Raw genomic sequence first — 18,752 nt, 5'->3', positions numbered from 1 at the left:
AAGCTCAAACGTGGTCGTCTGGGAGCGCAATCCTGGATCGGAAGCAGTTTTTTGGAACCGGAAGTGAAGTGTTTGTTAATCTTGAACTTTGAGAATCTTTTGGTGTGTCGGAATTTGGGGACAGCCCGTCGCTTTTCGCTGTTGGCACAGCTCTATTGCCACCCCCAGCGGCAACCGGAAAAACGTCACACCGGTAACGCCTTAGTCGGTCTAGGACGCCATCTCGTAGCACTTTAGCGAGAGCACGTTGGGATCGAACGCTAGAGGTCAGTGTGGGATCGGATAACGCTACACGTCCGTAACCCCTCTGCCACGTGCTTGCTTTCGGGGTGGGTTAGCTTCGGCTCAATACTCCCACAACTTCCGGAAACGCACGCCTGAGTTGGTAGCAGGTCCTTGTTGGATCAATGACGCCCCTCAGCATACACTGACCCACCAACACATGTGCATTTGACCGATTTAAGCCCCGACAACTAGCACCATCTATCGGCAGGACGCCAAAGCCGCAACAACAACACGCGCCGGCGCTCAACCGTACGCCTGAGCCGGTAACGCCTCGCCTCGCCTCACACGCTTCAAGAATCGGCCCGCCTTCGCCGATCGGTCCAGCCGACATCGGACCGGAATTGTCGACACATCGTGGGAGCACCGCACAAATCGCAAGTAACGAACTCCGTAGGGACGTTTAGGAACCGGATAGGGAAATAGGGACGTTTAGCGGTCAGAAGGAGTAGGGAAAAAGGATTAGGATCACACCTGGACTGAGTTGAATTGTCCACGCAAAAGATGGAGGTTTTTTAGCTTGGCTTTTCCTCCCAATAAAAAAATATAATCAAAACTACAAAAGTTTCTGGCCTCAGTTTTTTTCTTTTAATCTGAGAGATAAAATATAATCTTTATTCTTTTCTTTTAATACAAATAATACAAATTTAATCGGTCCTTAGTGAACTTGGGTCGAAGTCAGTTGGTAAACGAAGTCACATATCGCAATAGTTTCAGCTAAATCAATAAATACACACAAATATCGGCTCAAATCTTGGTTTTCTTTCACAATTTTCAATAGTACAAAATCTTAGTTTTCGGTCTTTAGTTTTGGGTTAGTTTGATGAACATTTTGGTTGGTGCCACTCCGTTTTAGCCTGCCCGAAGAGAGAGTTTCTAGCCGGACCTCCAACTGCGACAACAGCCTTTCGTTTGGAAGTGGCGCTTAAGCTGTTGAACGTTTCGTGTGCAACGCAGAATCGTTACATTTGGCGCCCAACGTGGGGCCCGTAAAAACGGATTTTCGTGAGAATTTTTCACTTTCAGTGATAGTTTTCATCGTTTGGTTTAAAGTTATTTTGCAAATTAGTTTCAGTAGTGTTAATCACTAAACTGGTTGAGATTTTGGATTGTTGGGTTAGCATATTTAGTTGGTATTTTTAGTTAAGTTTTGGGAATTTGGGTTTTGGACTTTTTGGGTTAGTTTGGGTAAGATTCGGAGATTGCGAGTCTAAACTGGTTTAGTGAACTTCCATCCACAACATCACATTTAATTTTTTTTCTTTTTATATTCATTTGCCAACTTTTAGGGTTAGTTAAATTGGTCGAATTAGTTGTTTTCTTTATTACATTCCAATCTTTTTGCTTATTATTACACTTAAACTGTCATTGCATGAAGTTACCGATTATTTTCTTTTGATTACTGACTTATTACGCAATTCAAAATGGAACAATGGTACCAAGCCAACGCGAACGATCTGTACGAAGAGGAAATCACGTACGAGCTCGCGATTCGTCAACTGCCGGTGGAAGGTTCTTTGAGCACTCGTATGAGGAATCTACGCCAAGCTTTGCGCGAACCGGAAACGGCGAAAGTGCAAATGGTGATCGGTTATTCCTTCGCAGATGATTATCCAACAATTAAGTACAGCCTCAAGGAACTCGTGCATCGCCTGGAGAACAATCAGCAAAGAGGATGCTGGTCCAGATTGGTGCACTACCACAAACGTGTCCGACGGTATGTCTGTGCCGATCGAACCCAATTGCAGAAGCAGGAGGAGCTGCTGAATCTCATCAACGACCTTTCGCTCAAGTACTACCATCAGGACATGAACCAGATGATTCCCCATACTCCGCTGTTCCTCGTCGTGAAATCGCCGACCGGAAAGTTACCGATTCGAACGCAAACAGAAACTCCTGCCGTTACGTCACCGAGTGCTAGCGTTACTACGTCAGCCAATCCGGAACAGGAAATTCGAAGCACGTCTACCGTCGCCGGTCAAGTGATTAGTAGCTTGGAAGATGGTGCTTATGGAGGCGCATCCGTTGTTTCGTCAGCTGGATCGGTTACGTCCGCCGGAGAGTTGTCTTCGCAGATGTCGTCCCTACGCGTTTCCAATGTCAGTACAACCGCCTACCCGATGGTCACGGCAACTGTTACTTCCGTTCAGACTGGTGCCATCCCGAAGCGTCCCGTTTTGGCCGATGCTTACGAACAGCTGAGAGTCTTTTTGCAAAAGCCTTTGTCGACATCGCCAGTGTTGGATTCCGGTGATCTGTCGGCGATGCTGCGCACGCCCGAGTTCCATCGTGCATTCCGCAGAGCGATTCAGTCGGAAATGTCCGCCGCGGAGAGTTGCTTCCGATTCCCGGCGCCGACAACGATGATTACCGCCATGAACACGTCAACCCCAACCGTTTCGTCTACGACCACGCGTCCGACTCCGATCTTGCAGGTAACTCCGCCCACATCCGCTGAGAATCCAGTTGGAAATAAAGGACCTAGGAGAGAATTGGACATGAGTCAGTACGTTCATATCAGGGATATCGAAGGATACATTAAAGCATGTGTTAATTCGATCGTGCATCAAGGACCACGATGCCCAGACCCTCATGAACAAACGATTCATAACTTGGTGGACCAGATTACCAATGTGGGTGTCCACGACTCAGAGGTAACGAACATATCTCGTGGAGTTGGAAGTATACCGCATTCCGTGGCCGGTCAGTTCGATTCGAATCCGACGTTGCAACATACGGTTCCGACTACTATTGTCCCTCAAGGCCTTATGGGGAGCGTAGGGAGCTTGTTTGGAGGTTTAACCACTGCAGTTTCACAAGCGCCGTTGTTTGGGATTCCTGATACCCCTGAGTTCAACCCTGGTGTCAGTGGTATTGATCGTGGAGGTCAGCAACCACAACCGCAACCCGATCAATTCTTTGACGACGTTCCAAATTCGTCAAACCCGCAGTTAGGTCAAAACCAGTTCGCTCGATCAACCGGTTTGCCGCCGCAGTCTTCTGCTGGTCAACATCCGTATGTCCGCCCGCGTCTGCCGCATCAGACCTGTAACATCATCGAGAAATGGCCGAAGTTTTCCGGCGACACGAGTCCGATGCCTGTTGATGACTTTTTGCGACAAATCGCACAACATAGTCGATCGTATCAGATCTCCGCCGCTGAACTACGAGTTCACGCTCATCTCTTGTTCAAAGATGATGCTTACGTTTGGTTCTGTGCGTACGATGAGCAGTTGGACACGTGGGAGAAGTTGGTGATCTACCTCAGGATGCGTTACGACAACCCGAACCGTGATCGTTTCATCAAAGACCAGATGAAAGCCCGGAAGCAGCGACCTAACGAGAAGTTCAGCGCGTACTTAACCGACATCGAAGCGCTGTCGCAACGTTTGGTGAATAAGATGACCGTTCAGGAGAAGTTCAGTCTAATTGTTGAGAACATGAAGATGTCCTACCAGCGTCGTTTGGCTTTACACATGGGATCAATCACCTCAATTGGCCATCTCGCTCTTCTTTGCTACAAGTTTGACTCGCTGGAAACCAATTTGTACAATGCTAAGGCAGCTGGAGTAAACCAGATTGAGCTGGAGGATGAGTTTGGTGAAGAAGCTGAGGAATCGGACGAATCCCAAGTTTTTGCTGTCCAGGTTAGGAAAACAACAGCCGCCGCACGTCCGCCGAATGAAGCTGTTGCAGTATCGAGACCTCGAGCGGAGGAACTGTGTTGGAACTGCCGCCAGCTCGGACACATGTGGAGAGATTGTGTGCAGCGGAAGAGACTGTTCTGTCACATCTGCGGTCACGAGAACACGATCGCGTCCGTGTGCCCGAACCAACACAACCTTCGCGCGCCAAAAAACGATTAGAGATGGAGATCGAAGGGAACAGATCTTCTGCTGAACCCATCTCTAACGTTCCCACTATCAACTTCCGCTATTTCAATCAGAACTACAACATCAACACCACTTTCCGACGATGCCCTCATTTGACAGTTAACATTCTTGGCGAAACAGTTGAAGGATTAGCAGATACCGGTGCAGGTGTATCTATCATTAGTTCGCTGGAACTGATTGGAAAGATTGGCCTCAAGATCCAGAAGTGTAACATCAAAATCAAGACTGCGGACAGTACCGAATACACATGTGCCGGTTACGTAAACATTCCGTATACGTACGAATCGAAAACATGTGTAATTCCGACCATAGTCGTCCCGGAAGTTACGAAAGATCTAATCCTTGGAGTAGACTTTCTGGAAGCTTTCAATTTCCGGCTAATGGTCGCGCCCGAGCTGTTGGAGCCCAGGAATGAGACTGAAGTTGAGGAAGATTCTGCTGCTGTACGATCTGTCGATTTGGTGTTCGCCGAGGACTTCTTCGCGGAAGAAGACTGCACGGTTTGTTTCCAGATCATCCCGATGGAAGGAGATTCGCTGATCGATCCGCCGGAAGAAGATGAGAGCCTCGAGATGCCGACGATTGAGATTCCGGAAAGCCATCTACAACAACCGTCCGATATCGAAACCGAACATTCGCTCTCGTTTCCGCAACGTCAACAGTTATTCGAAGCAGTCCGCCAACTTCCGGCTACAGCCGAAGGAAAATTAGGTCGAACGAGTGTTCTGCAGCATGCTATCGATCTGCTACCTGGAACGCTGCCTCGCCGGTTGCCCAGTTACCGTTGGTCTCCCGTAGTCGAGAGAGTGATCGATGAAGAAGTAGACCGGATGTTGCGTTTAGGAGTGATCGAGGAAAGTGCTGGTCCTGTCGAGTTTTTGAACCCGTTGTTGCCCATCAAGAAGCCGAATGGGAAATGGAGAATCTGCTTGGATTCGCGTCGTTTGAACTCGTGCACGAAACGAGATGACTTCCCGTTCCCAAACATGCTCGGAATTCTGCAGAGAATCCAGAGATCGCGTTACTTTTCGGTTATAGATCTGTCGGAGTCCTATTATCAGGTCAGCTTGGAGGAGTCTGCGAAGGATAAGACCGCTTTCCGGACTAATAAAGGGTTGTTTCGGTTTGTGGTGATGCCTTTCGGACTTACGAACGCGCCAGCGACAATGGCCCGACTCATGAGTAAGGTTTTGGGACACGATCTCGAGCCGTTTGTTTACGTGTACCTGGATGACATTATCATCACGTCCGAATCGTTTGAGCATCATTGTGAGCTGATCAGCACCGTTGCGTCTCGTCTCAGCACCGCTGGACTCACGATCAACGTCCAGAAGTCGAAGTTTTGTCAGCGTCAGATTCGTTATTTGGGGTACGTTCTTTCGGAAAATGGTTTGTCCATGGATGGGACGAAAATCCAGCCAATTCTTGACTACGCTCCGCCTCAGTCCGTCAAGGACATTCGCCGTTTATTGGGATTGGCAGGGTTCTACCAAAAATTCATACAAAACTATTCCGAAATAACAACACCGATAACAAATCTCCTCAAGAAAGACCGGAAGAAGTTCAGTTGGACCCCGGAAGCTGACGAGGCGTTTAGGAAGTTGAAGAATGCGTTGGTGTCCGCACCTGTTCTAGCGAATCCCAACTTCGCGTTGCCTTTCGTGATCGAGACAGACAGCTCGGATTTAGCGATTGGTGCTGTGTTGGTCCAGATTCAGGATGGAGTACGTCGGACGATTGCCTACTTTTCGAAGAAGCTTTCCAGCACCCAGCGGAAGTACAGCGCCACGGAGAGAGAATGTTTGGCCGTCCTGCTGGCAATCGAGAACTTCAAGCACTTCGTCGAAGGTAGTCAGTTCGTCGTCCAGACAGATGCGATGAGTCTGACCTTCTTGCGAACAATGAGCATCGAGTCCAAGTCCCCGCGGATCGCTCGTTGGGCCTTGAAGCTATCCAAGTACGACATCACGCTCCAGTACAAGAAGGGAACCGAAAATGTACCTGCTGATGCCCTGTCGCGAAGTCTCACCGCCGTTGATGTCTGTTTGCCGGATCCGTACGTAGATGGGTTGAAGACGCAGATCGAGAAGTGTCCGGATAAGTACAAGGACTTCAAAGTCGTTGATGGTCAAGTCTTCAAGTTCATCTCTGGTTCGTCGCTTGCCGAAGATAGTGCGTTTCGGTGGAAACAGGTCGTTCCGATGTGTGAACGTCAGCCGTTGATTCGTCAGATCCACGAAGAAGCTCATCTCGGGTACTGGAAGACGTTGTGTAAGGTTCGAGAGCGCTTCTATTGGCCGCGACTCGCCACCGATGTCAAGAGATTCTGCTTCGCGTGTCAGATCTGCAAGGAGTCAAAAATACCGAATATTAACGTCAGACCGACCTGCGGAAAGCCTAAATTATGTTCGCGCCCTTGGGAGATGATTTCGTTGGACTTTCTCGGACCATATCCGCGGTCAAAGAAGGGAAACGTGTGGATTTTGGTGGTGAGCGACTTCCATTCTAAGTTCGTCATGTGCCAGTGCATGAGGAATGCCACTGCCCCCGCAGTTTGCCAGTTCTTGGAAACACTGATTTTCACGCATTTTGGTGCGCCGTCCGTTTGTATTTCAGATAATGCGAAGGTGTTCAAGTCGGATTTGTTCCGGAAGCTGCTGGAGAAGTACGGTGTGCAACACTGGAACTTGGCCGTGTATCACCCAAGTCCGAATCCCTCGGAACGCGTCAATCGAGTCATCGTGACCGCCATCCGGTGTGCCCTGAACGACAAGAAGAACCATCGTGACTGGGACGAGTCCGTTCACACGATTGCCATGGCGATACGAACGAGCGTTCACGACAGCATAGGATTTTCACCGTATTTTGTCAATTTCGGACGAAATATGATCAGCAACGGAAGGGAGTACGATCACCTGCGTCACCTGAGCAGCGAGGAGGAAGAAGACCCGCTGAAGCGAAGCGCAGAGATGGAGAAGTTGTTCGAAGTGGTTAGGCAGAACTTGGCGAAAGCGTATCAACGCTACTCGCAGCCGTACAACTTGCGCGCGAACAAGCGTCATCAGTTCGAGGTGGGACAGGATGTGTACAAGAAGAATGTCCACCTGTCGGACAAGTCAAAGGACTTTGTTGGCAAGTTCGCGAATAAGTTCACGAAGGCTCGAGTGAAGGAGAAATTAGGTTCGAACACGTACGTGTTGGAGGACATGAATGGTCGGAGGATTCCGGGAACATTCCATGGTTCCTTCCTTAAGAATGCGTAAGTCAGTTGGGAAAAATCGGATTAGAAAACAAAAAGCTATGACTGCACTTTTTACCGGAAGTGCACACACAAAGATTAAGCCTAATAAAACACATCATTGGTGATACGGTTCAGCACGATTTGAGATGTCCACGAGTTTCCTCAGTCGTTTAGGTTAAGTTACGCAACACGAGTTAGTTGCTAGGAATAAGCAAGCTATGACTATGCTGACGTGGGTCGCATAAACACAATTGAAGATATTATGAAATCTTCAGCCAGAAAAATACTCTTTTGAGGTGTTCCCACACACAAATCAGGCACAATTTCGTGGCCTTTAGAAAGTAAAGCTATGAATGAGTCTCGATGAGCTCAAACTAGAACGTAAACAAATCAAAACACTCTTTTCTGAGGAACTTTCTTGCGTGAAATGGGCCGTGGTCGAGATGCAATCAAATTTCACTTTAGCTTACCATTTCCTACGCCCAAAGTAACCAATTTGTTTTAATTTGTAGTAAATTTAGTTGTCCTTGTACCTAGAATGATAGAAAATGTTATGAATGAGATGAAAGTTTGGTTGGGTTTAGTTAGCAGGGAATGTTTCGCTTTGTAAACAAACATTCACCTTTAAATTTTGGCCTTTTTTGCAACGTTTTTCACTTTGGGTTTATACTTACTCAGTAGATCTGCACTTTAGCTTCAGTTCTTAGTTAAATTTAGAGTCAATAGCCCGGTTTAAATTGTAAAATTTCAGTAAACTTTTGGAATTCGCTTCAGAAAGTAAATTTTGGGAAGCACATTTTGTTTTGGTTTGACAGTTTGACATTTCTCTGCTGCTTTGAGTGTTTGCGTTGAATGCCAGTTGGATTGGCGTTATGATTTTATGTTTTGGTAACGCTATGTTGCACAGTGGGAGTGCAGATAAGTTAAGTGGTCAAAATGTTGGAATGGTAAAGAAAAGTTGGAAAGTTTGATAAGTTTAGTTGGAACCACATCATTGTGAGTCCCTGTATGTATGTTTGCTATGGTATGTTGGGTTAGCCAAGACACGCACCAAATTAGGGAAACTTTGCTTTTGATCGTCGCCACCTATGGGAGGATAGCAGAAACCCTATTTTGCACCGTTTTACTCGAAATAAATGATTTTTAAACAAATTGTGTTCGGTTTGAAATTAAAGCCAATTGGGAAGCATCTCCTGTGTAAATTTTTTGAAGCTCAATTTGTCCTTGAAAATTAACAAGAAAGAGAGCAAAATGAAAAGTCTTTTGTATCAAAATTTGGGAGAAAACTAAGATTGCCGGTTCGTACAAGCGATGAAGACTGACTCTCGTTCACTTTGGCAGAACTCGTGACACAGTCCGGATCGTTTTGGAAGTATTTTTACGACCGTGATATTTAGCGTCCTCTGATTGTCGTCAATTGCGATCAGGTGAAATCGTGGCAGTGATAATTTTTGAAAAGTTAACAGCACTAAGTGCGTCTGTGCAAGGTAGTTTTGGTAATATTTTGTTTTGTAATTTGTTCTTGATTTTGTGAAATTAAATTTTGCAGTCGAGGTGTGAAGAATTTTGGAGGCAGATCTGCGATCGTGCCTAGTGGCAGGAGTAATTTTGCAGGTGTGAGGCCGCCGCAATCAGAACGAGCGAGAAAGGTAAGAATTAGTTTGGACGCTTTAAATTTGGAGTTCGCTAATTAGTTCGATTGGTTTGTGCACGTTGATTTAGGAACCCATCAACGTGGGTGGCTTATCTGGAGCTGGAAAGCTCAAACGTGGTCGTCTGGGAGCGCAATCCTGGATCGGAAGCAGTTTTTTGGAACCGGAAGTGAAGTGTTTGTTAATCTTGAACTTTGAGAATCTTTTGGTGTGTCGGAATTTGGGGACAGCCCGTCGCTTTTCGCTGTTGGCACAGCTCTATTGCCACCCCCAGCGGCAACCGGAAAAACGTCACACCGGTAACGCCTTAGTCGGTCTAGGACGCCATCTCGTAGCACTTTAGCGAGAGCACGTTGGGATCGAACGCTAGAGGTCAGTGTGGGATCGGATAACGCTACACGTCCGTAACCCCTCTGCCACGTGCTTGCTTTCGGGGTGGGTTAGCTTCGGCTCAATACTCCCACAACTTCCGGAAACGCACGCCTGAGTTGGTAGCAGGTCCTTGTTGGATCAATGACGCCCCTCAGCATACACTGACCCACCAACACATGTGCATTTGACCGATTTAAGCCCCGACAACTAGCACCATCTATCGGCAGGACGCCAAAGCCGCAACAACAACACGCGCCGGCGCTCAACCGTACGCCTGAGCCGGTAACGCCTCGCCTCGCCTCACACGCTTCAAGAATCGGCCCGCCTTCGCCGATCGGTCCAGCCGACATCGGACCGGAATTGTCGACACATCGTGGGAGCACCGCACAAATCGCAAGTAACGAACTCCGTAGGGACGTTTAGGAACCGGATAGGGAAATAGGGACGTTTAGCGGTCAGAAGGAGTAGGGAAAAAGGATTAGGATCACACCTGGACTGAGTTGAATTGTCCACGCAAAAGATGGAGGTTTTTTAGCTTGGCTTTTCCTCCCAATAAAAAAATATAATCAAAACTACAAAAGTTTCTGGCCTCAGTTTTTTTCTTTTAATCTGAGAGATAAAATATAATCTTTATTCTTTTCTTTTAATACAAATAATACAAATTTAATCGGTCCTTAGTGAACTTGGGTCGAAGTCAGTTGGTAAACGAAGTCACATATCGCAATAGTTTCAGCTAAATCAATAAATACACACAAATATCGGCTCAAATCTTGGTTTTCTTTCACAATTTTCAATAGTACAAAATCTTAGTTTTCGGTCTTTAGTTTTGGGTTAGTTTGATGAACATTTTGGTTGGTGCCACTCCGTTTTAGCCTGCCCGAAGAGAGAGTTTCTAGCCGGACCTCCAACTGCGACAACAGCCTTCCGTTTGGAAGTGGCGCTTAAGCTGTTGAACGTTTCGTGTGCAACGCAGAATCGTTACAAGGTTAGCAGCATCTTTATTTGTAAAGTCATCTTGGACTAGAACCAGCAACATCAATGGCATCGGCACAGATCGGGACTCCTCGGACGCGTGGTCAACATTACGAGGCACGTTCTGACACCGAGATCAAGAAGGAAGCTTAAAAGAAGTCTCGGCGGCCGGAAGACCATATGCTGACCCAGTACAAAACTAACTCCCAGATGACAGTGCCAGTTCCACGGTTAGAAAGGTTTCCTCCTTCATAAAGTCTTGCAAATGTACTCAAACCTGTATTGGAATGGTCACACCCGAACGAGCCTCGCGAACAATTGCAACCTCCAAGGTTGGCCAACCGACAGCCCCGGTATAACGACGGTCACCGGTGGGACTCTTCGTCGGCGGCGACTCCGTTCATGGAGCGAAGGATTGTCGTTCAGCGGCCCACCATCGGCCATCTGTCAACCGCCAAAGCTTACGCAACAGAATGGCTACGCCGGCGTCGGAGGTCGTGAACTGGACGCCGAGGTCAAGGAACATCTCAAGTTGCGTCGCGAGGAGAACCTGTGAAGGGAGATGGAACGCAAGCAGGCCGCGGCCAGAAATCTGTAGGAGCTGGAGTAGAAGCTGAAGAGCAAGAAGTGTCAAGACCATTTCGGCTACTGTCGAAGCATTTAGAAGATTTGGGCGAAGCGAGCAAGTCATTTGACGTAAGCGTCAGGGCCGTGTACAAGGGGGGGGTTTTAGGGGTTTAACCCCCCCCCCCTGGCAAATTAAGTTAGTTACACCCTATGCGCCCCTGGGCCCGAAGGGGCGATTTTTTTTTCGTTCTTTTGCTAAAATGCCAAAGAGATTTTTTTCAAATCGATATGAAAAATTTGACTGGAGGCGCCCTAATGACTAAAACATTTTTATGAAAATTATGAACATTTAACTGGACGCGCCCCTAAGACTTAATTTTTTTCAATACTAATATGCAATATCAAAATTTGACTGGAGGCGCCCCTACGTCTTAAACAAATCATGCAAATTCTCGATATGAAAAATTGAATGGAGGCGCCCCTACGACTTAAAAAAAATCATATCAATTTTATTATAAAAATTGACTGGAGGCGCCCTTATGACTTGAAAAAATCATGAAAATTCTCGATATGAAAAATTTTACTGGAGGCGCCCTAATGACTAAATCATTGTTATGAAAATTATGAAAATTTAACTGGAGGCGCCCCTAAGACTTGATTTTTTTCAATACGAATATGCAATATGAAAATTTGACTGGAGGCGCCCTAATGACTAAAGCATTGTTATGGAAATTATGAAAACTTAACTGGAGGCTCCCCTAAGACTTGATTTTTTTTCAATCGAATATGCAATATGAAAATTTGACTGGATGCGCCCCTACGACTTAATAAAATCATGCAAATTCTCAATATGAAAAATTTGAATGGAGGCGCCCTAATGACTAAAGCATTGTTATGAAAATTATGACAATTTAGCTGGAGGCGCCCCTAAGACTTGATTTTTTTTCAATACGAATATGCAATATAAAAATTTGACTGGAGGTGCCTCTATGACTTAAAAAATCATGCAAATTCTCAATATGAAAAATTTGACTGGAGGCGCCCCTATGACTAAAACATGTTTATGAAAATTATGAAAATTTAACTGGAGGCGCCCCTAAGACTTATTTTTTTCAATACGAATATTCAATATGAAAATTTGACTGGAGGCGCCCTCATGACTTAAAAAAATCATGCAAATTCTCGATATGAAAAATTTGACTGGAGGCGTCCCCATTAACTAAAACATTTTCATGAAAATTATGAAAATTTAACTGGAGGCGCCCCTAAGACTTATTTTTTTTCAATACGAATATGCAATATAAAAATTTGACTGGAAGCGCCCCTACGACTTAAAAAAATCATGCAAATTCTCGATATGAAAAACTAAATAGAGGCGCCCCTACGACTTTAAAAAAATCATACAAATTTTGTTATGAAAATTTTACTGGAGGCACCCTTATTACTTAAAAAAATCATGCAAATTCTCGATATGAAAAATTTGACTGGAGGCGCCCCTATGAATGAACATTTTTATGAAAATTATGGAAATTTAACTGGAGGCGCCCCTAAGACTAATTTTTTTTTTCAATACGAAAATGCCATATAAAAATTTGACTGGAGGCGCCCCTACGACTTTAAAAAAAAAACATACAAATTTTATAATGAAAATTTGACTGTAGGCGCTCTTATGACTTAAAAAAATCATACATATTCTTATTATGAAAACCTGACCTATGACTATGAATGAAACCTTTTTATGAAAATTCTCAATATGAAAATTTAACTGGAGGCGCCCCTACGACCTAATTTTTTTAAACATATTCTCAACATTGAAAATTTGACTAGAGGGCATATTCTCAACAACTACGACTTAAAAAATCATGCAAATTCTGGAAATGAAAAATTGACTGGAAGCGCCCCTATGATTTTTTTTAATCTAATCTAATCTAATCAGACCCTAGCGCAGCCAATCTTTCGAAGGGATCCTGAAGAGTGCCTTAGGTTAGATGACGCCTAGCACTCTTCTTGTCATTTATTAATATTTGTAGTGCACCATTGCATCGAAATGCATTGAAACATCACAAGCGTTAAACGGCCAGGCCTACTGCGTAAAGCCGTATCGCAGAGATGACTCGTAATTGGGTTGAGTTTGAGCACTGAGTGTTCGAACAACAACACAATTCTGAATCGACAGGGGAGGAAGAAGCGTGGGGACACACCACCATACGCTCCGAGATTTGGTTGTATTCGTTGGGAGCACCATGCTAAGAAGGTTTGGTACTCCGGGACCCTCTGGGATGGGACATTGTATTTCCACGAATGCCCTGGACACTATTTGCCGTGGTTATAGCGCCACAACTCGCTCTCTGTAACAGTATTCTTAATTCCAGTCCACGCTCACCAAGTCGTCATGGCCTAGTGGTTAGCATTTTTGCTTACCAATCCAAAGGACGGAGGATCGAACCGGCTCCGTGGCTTAATGGTTACGCCTTCTGCCTCACAAGCAGAAGGTTCAGGGATCAAATCCCGGTCGGTACCTTTGAAATTTGGAATCAGAAAATTGAACTTTGAATATGAACAAAAACGAAAAAGAATCAGATGGGATTCGAACTCACGCCTTTGGATTGGTGGTCTGGGACGCTAAGCAGTCGGCCATAAGAAGATTTATACTCTAGCAGTGAAATGATCCGTAGTGTTGAAACATGTTATCTTCTCATATTAAATACGCGCTGATCCTTGATTTGCCTGACGGGATTGGAAGTCTAAATATAGATCGAGTTTCCTTCAGATGCTTGCTTCTATGTTTAGGCGGGGCCGAACAATGCCCAGCGACCTCGGAATTGGACCGCAAGGAGCTCTGTCATTCTGAAACGGGTCGTTGGAAGCAGCGCGAGGGCTATCACCACCTAATACCCGGGACTGAGATAAGTTGTATCAGCATTCGGCATATACAAAGTCTGATACAAACTATACTTTCCCATAATATCGCTACCGGTTAGCGGGTATTGGATTGGACCACACACACACACACACACACACACACACACACACACACACACACACACACACACACACACACACACACACACACACACACACACACACACACACACACACACACACACACACACACACACACACACACACACACACACACACACACACACACACACACACACACACACACACACACACACACACACACACACACACACACACACACACACACACACACACACACACACACACACCCGTGAACCGTGGGGACAGGTGAGGGTCCCTGCGGAGCTTAGCTGCCAGCTACCGGGCGGGTTGCAGTAGGCGGATAGCTGTCGGCGATTGCATACATTCATTGCATCGCCCCCGGACCAGCAGCGGGAGGATGTCTAGGACGTGGCGGAATTGAACAAGGGCTCTGTTTAATTTCTTCGAAAAAAAAACCACATGGGTCCGTAAACACCTCTGTCAAGCGATCGAACGCCGCTATAAGTGTTTTAGCCCAAAACCTCACCAAACCCCGAATCCAAGATGTGACGCGACCCGTGTCGAGGGATGCATGGCTGGGGGGGTTCAACAAATTCCCAGTCGATAACGGAGCCTGTGGGGCACAGGGGCGAACCCCACACGTAATTTGCCCTTACTGCGTCACGGCAGGGCACTGGCGCAGCGGACCGTATTTCCCTAGCGACTCGTGGGATTCAAAATGAAGACAAGTGAAACAAACCAACAAAAGGGTCCCGATGCGCCCCAAGCATCGGAAAACACGGAGGTAGGAGAGGACGCAAACGTCGAAATGACAGGAGGCGAGTCAAACGGCGGCGACACAGCAGGCGGAGTGGCGAGCGCGTTCCGTGGAAGCGGGAAGGTGTTGAGATCCCCAGTGTTGAACCAGGCGGCTGCTTCAAGTCAGCAGATAGGAGTAATTGGAGAGGAGACTCCCAAGTCATCCTTGTTGAACTTCGCCGGCAGTACCCCTCAGGACGGAGTCCTGCTCGGAAGGACCGCGTTGCAGGAGGTCAGAAGGAGGGTTAACGAACTCTTTGATTTCATCAAGGACAAAAACAACGTCCACACCAGAATCAAGCAGATGGTGAATGGAGTCAAGGCAGCCATGAATGCCGCAGAGCGCGAGAACAGCTCGCTGGTGGTGACGCGGAATTCACTGAAGCTCAGAGCTGAAAGAGCCGAAGAAACGCTTAACGCAAAACTGGAGGAGGAAGCGCTACGGGAGAAAGAACCGAAAACGCCGCCCGGCCCAGGCTCTAAAAGGGACAGGGAAACGCCTGGAGAGGAGGAGGATGCAAAGAAGCAGAAGCAGGGGAATGGAGACAGTCCGGACCCAGCGAAGGAGCCAGAACCAGACCCAGGGAAGGAGGAATGGGAGAAGGTCAAGAAAAAGAAGCGGAAGAAAAAAGGGAAGCAGAACGAGGACACCCAAAACCCCAAGTTTCGCAGGGAGCGTAACAAAGGCGAGGCTTTGGTGGTCGAGGTGAAGGAAGGTGTTTCGTACGCAGACCTCCTCCGGAAAGTACGAACCGATCCGGAACTCAAGGAGCTTGGCGAGAACGTGGTTAAAACCAGGCGCACACAGACCGGAGCGATGCTTTTTGAGCTGAAGAATGACCCCGCGGTCAAGAGCTCAGCTTTTAAGTCCCTCGTCGAGAAAGCCGTAGGCTACGAGTCGAAGGTAAGGGCGCTATCGCCGGAGACAACGATTGAGTGCAGGAACCTGGACGAGATCACGACGGAGGAAGAGCTAGAAGATGCGCTGATCGTTCTTCTGGATGACCGTACGACACCGATGGCAATCCGGTTGAGGAAAGCCTACGGCGGCACGCAAATTGCGTCGATCCGACTATCGATGCCTTCAGCGTCTAAGCTGCTGGAAGCCGGCAAGGTCAAAGTAGGGTGGTCGGTGTGCCCACTGAGGCCTGTTCCTCGAGTGACCCAGCAGATGACGAGGTGTTTCCGCTGTATGGGTTTCGGCCACCAGGCGAGAAATTGCGACGGTCCCGATCGAACCAACAGTTGCAGAAGATGTGGTAGAGAAGGCCACATGGCAAGAGACTGCAAAAATAAGCCGAAGTGCGTGCTCTGTAAAGAAGGCGATGGCAATAGCCATGCGACGGGTGGCTTTAATTGCCCGGTGTACAAGAAGCTGGCCTCGGGCAAAAAGTAATGGAGGTGTCCCAGGTGAACCTCAATCACTGCGACACTGCACAGCAACTGCTGTGGCAGTCGACCGCGGAGACGGGTTGCGACGTGGCAATTATTGCAGAACCGTACCGAGTTCCACACGACAACGGAAACTGGGCCGCGGATACAGCAAGAATGGCGGCGATACACGTGATGGGGCGGTACCCCATACAGGAAGTGGTCTCGAGGGCGTTTGAAGGATTCGTGATTGCCAAAGTAAACGGAACCTTCTTCTGTAGCTGCTATGCTCCCCCAAGATGGACCTTGGAGCAGTTTCAGCAGATGCTGGATAGTCTGACCGATGAACTGATCGGACGAAGCCCGATCGTTATCGGAGGTGACTTCAACGCGTGGGCGGTCGAGTGGGGTAGCAGATGCACCAATGCTAGGGGGCATAGCCTAATGGAAGCTCTGGCAAAGCTAGACGTTAGGCTGGCGAATCGCGGAACCAGCAGTACCTTCCGCAAAGACGGTCGTGAGTCCATTATCGACGTTACGTTCTGTAGCCCGCGACTGGCGGCCGACATGAACTGGAGGGTGAGTGAGGACTATACCCATAGCGATCACCAAGCGATCCGGTACAGCATCGGGAGACGAGCCCCTGTACCAGATAGGAGCAGCCGGTCCTACGGAAGGAAATGGAAGCTGCAGTACTTCGACGAGGGTCTCTTCGTGGAAGCGCTCCATTGGTGTGATGGTCCCCAAAACTTGAGTGCCGACGTGCTAACAGCACAACTGGTGACAGCATGCGACACAACCATGCCGCGGAGACTGGAGCCAAGGAACTGTCGTCGTCCAGCCTACTGGTGGAATGAAGAACTCGGTACCCTTCGGGCAAGTTGCCTCAGCGCCAGAAGACGAGTCCAGAGAGCAAGATCCGAAGCAACTAGAGAGGAGTGCAGAGAGGAGTACCGGTCTGCAAAGGCCGCGCTCAAGAAAGCGATCAAATGCAGCAAGACAAACTGCTTCAAGGAGTTATGCCAAGACGCTGATGCAAACCCTTGGGGGAGCGCATATCGTGTCGCGATGGCGAAGATCAGAGGCCCATCGATGGTGGCTGAAACGTGTCCCGACAAGCTGAAGGTCATTGTGGAAGGGCTCTTCCCAAGACATGACCCAACGACATGGCCTCCTACACCGTACAACGACGAAGGGGGTAGCAACGCCGAAGGTCATCTGATCACCAACGAAGAACTTGTGGCAGTAGCGAAGAGATTGAAGGTGAAGAAAGCTCCCGGCCCGGATGGAATCCCGAATTTCGCCCTGAAATCGGCGGTTCAAGCATTCCCGGATAGGTTTCGAACAGTCCTGCAGAAATGCCTGGACGAAGGACACTTCCCCGACCCGTGGAAGGTTCAAAAGCTCGTGTTGCTGCCAAAGCCAGGCAAACCACCGGGGGACCCATCATCGTATAGGCCTATATGTTTGCTGGACACCCTCGGAAAGCTTCTGGAACGGATCATCCTTAACCGGCTGACCAAGTACACGGAGAGCGAGCATGGCTTAGCAGCGAGGCAGTTCGGCTTCCGTAAAGGGAGATCCACGGTGGACGCCATCCGGAAAGTGGTCGAGAAAGCCGACGAAGCGCGGAGGAAAAAACGCAGGGGGAACCGTTGCTGCGCAATAGTCACGATTGACGTCAAGAACGCGTTCAACAGTGCGAGCTGGGCGGCCATAGCAGCAGCGCTGCACAAAATGAAGGTGCCTGATTATTTGTGCATGATCTTGAAGAGCTACTTCGAGAACCGCGTGCTGGTCTACGACACTGCCGATGGACAAAAAACCGTTGTTGTTACCGCGGGAGTTCCGCAGGGATCCATTCTGGGTTCAGCACTGTGGAACGGAATGTATGACGGAGTGTTGACACTGGGGCTACCCAACGGCGTAGAGATTGTTGGCTTTGCAGACGACATAGTGCTGACGGTAACCGGCGAAAATGTCGAGGAGGTCGAAGTGCTGGCTATGGAGGCAATCGCAATGATCGAGAACTGGATGCTCGAGGTGAAGCTGCGGATCGCTCACCACAAGACGGAGATGATACTGGTTAGTAACCACAAAAAGGTGCAGCAGGCCCAGATACACGTTGGAGAACACGTCGTGCACTCGAAGAGAGCGCTCAAGTACCTCGGGGTGATGGTGGATGACCGGCTGAACTTCAACAGCCACGTCGATTACGCCTGCGAGAAGGCGGCTAAGGCGATCATGGCACTGTCGAGGATTATGCCGAACAACGCTGGACCCAGGAGCAGTAGGCGCCGCCTCTTGGCAAGTGTCGCGACGTCCATACTCAGGTACGGCGGACCGGTATGGTGGACGGCACTGGGGACGAAGCGAAATCGAGCGCTGCTCGACAGAACGCAGAGACTGATGGCCATGCGGGTTGCAAGCGCGTACAGGACCATTTCGTCGGAAGCAGTTGGCGTCATAGCCGGAATGATCCCCATCGGCATCACACTGGAGGAGGACACCGTGCGCTACACCCGGAGAGGCACGAGAGGTATCCGGGAAGCTGCGAAAGCCGAATCGCTGGTAAGGTGGCAGCGTGAGTGGGACACCACGGAGAAAGGCAGATGGACGCATCGGCTTATCCCGTCC

The 18,752-nt window shown here is 48.2% G+C and overlaps 1 protein-coding gene across 1 annotated transcript in view; it reads right to left on the bottom strand.

Annotated features, from left to right (window-relative positions):
- LOC128093327 (uncharacterized) overlaps positions 1-17,756 on the bottom strand; it is a 481,727-nt gene extending 463,971 nt beyond the window's left edge. The window contains exon 1 of the mRNA XM_052709742.1: positions 17,628-17,756. The gene's annotated coding sequence lies outside the window, so the exon portion shown is untranslated. The remainder of the gene's footprint in view (positions 1-17,627) is intronic.
- Positions 17,757-18,752: the final 996 nt, after the last annotated feature.

Source organism: Culex pipiens, chromosome 1 (assembly GCF_016801865.2).
Source record: "Culex pipiens pallens isolate TS chromosome 1, TS_CPP_V2, whole genome shotgun sequence".
Classification (NCBI taxonomy): domain Eukaryota; kingdom Metazoa; phylum Arthropoda; class Insecta; order Diptera; family Culicidae; genus Culex; species Culex pipiens.
This window is presented reverse-complemented; position numbering and strand designations above follow the sequence as displayed.